Source organism: Chrysochloris asiatica, unplaced genomic scaffold (assembly GCF_000296735.1).
Source record: "Chrysochloris asiatica unplaced genomic scaffold, ChrAsi1.0 scaffold00339, whole genome shotgun sequence".
Lineage (NCBI taxonomy): Eukaryota > Metazoa > Chordata > Mammalia > Afrosoricida > Chrysochloridae > Chrysochloris > Chrysochloris asiatica.
The window spans coordinates 237,131-238,836 of NW_006408857.1; the positions used below are offsets into that span (position 1 = coordinate 237,131).

At 38.3% G+C, this 1,706-nt stretch overlaps 1 pseudogene; it reads left to right on the top strand.

Moving 5' to 3' along the window:
• The first annotated feature begins 494 nt into the window (after positions 1-494).
• Positions 495-1,469, top strand: LOC102810966 (annotated as a pseudogene).
• Positions 1,470-1,706: the final 237 nt, after the last annotated feature.

Below are 1,706 nucleotides of genomic sequence, written 5' to 3' on the forward strand. Positions count from 1 at the left end.
TTTCAAACAGAAACTCTTTACCCAGTTATGTAATAAATCCACTTTCCTGCGTCCTTTGTTCCTATACGTCAGTAATCTCCTTTATGTCTCTATGCATTCATATATTCAAGACAATTCATATAATGGGATCAAAAAATATTAGTCCTTTGGTGTCTGGCTTCTTTCACTTAGCACAATGTTTTCATGTTGTAGCATGGAGTAGAACTTCTTTCTTCTTTATGCCTGGATTACTTTTTATTCATATTACTTATATTTCATTTTAAGTATATGGCATGGTTTGTGTATTCATTCATTTGTTGATGGACATCTGAATTGTTGTTTCCACATTAACTATTGTGTAGTGAGCAATGGTGTACAATGGGAACTTTTTAAAATGTCTTTGAATATTCAGTTTGTTTAAACACACATTGTTTTTACATATTTGGGGATTACACAGAATTCATTTCTCTTTTTATATACAACAAACTATTCTTTTCTTACTAGAGAACATAAAGATGAAAATCGTTCGCAAACACAATGGCACTGAGGCCACTGAATTTATCCTGCTGGGACTGACTAGGCGGCCAGAGCTGCAGACCATTCTTTTTGTGGTGTTTCTCCTGATTTACCTCATCACCTTGACTGGGAATGTTGGGATGATTCTACTAATCCGCTTCACTCCTCAACTGCAAACACCCATGTACTTTTTCCTCACCCATTTGGCATGTGTGGATATTTTTTATTCCACCAATGTCTCTCCCCAGATGCTTGTTAATTTCTTATCTGTGAAGAAAACCATTTCCTACGTGGGGTGCCTTACTCAGTGTTTTGTATTTGTGACTCTGCTTCTTACTGAGTACTACATGCTCGGTGCCATGGCTTATGACAGATACATGGCCATCTGCAATCCCCTGCATTACAGCAGCAGAATGTCCAGACCTGTTTGCATCTGCCTGGTCACCTTCCCCTACTTGTGGGGCTCTATGGTGGGCACAATGCAAGTAATATTGACCTCTCGCCTGTCCTTTTGTGGACCCAACACCATCAATCACTTTTACTGTGCTGACCCACCACTCCTAATGTTGACGTGCTCTGATACTTACATAAAACAAACTGCTTTGTTTGTGTCTGCGGGAATCAACCTCACAGGTTCTCTGTTCATCATCCTCACGTCCTACGTTTTCATTTTCATCACAATCATAAGGATGCGTTCCAGTGAGGGGCAGCGCAAAGCCTTCTCCACCTGTGGTTCCCACTTGACAGCTGTTACCATGTTCTATGGCTCCCTTTTCTGTATGTATTTGAAGCCAGCAAATTAACATTCTGTTGAGCAAGGGAAAATTGTGGCAGTGTTCTGTATATTTGTCAGTCCCATGCTGAACCCATTCATCTACAGCCTAAGAAACAAGGATGTGAAACAGGCTTTGAAAAGAGTGTTTCTGAGAAATCTTGGTAAAATGGGGCAAAATTCCATTTCTACTGTCTCTTAATAAATAGTAAATATCAAAAACAATCAAAAGTATCTCTTCTCTTGCTTCAGCCTGAATGCAATTATCTGGAATATCAAGATTTTTGACAATACATAATTTGGGATCAATTGAGAAGGTAATGAAAATCATGATTTGATGATGGTAGGAAATACCACAGCAAAAGTTTGCTTTTTGCAATAAAGTACACTTAAGTATCTAGTCTAAATTAAAGTTGGTGGTTTAATTTAGGTTAAATCT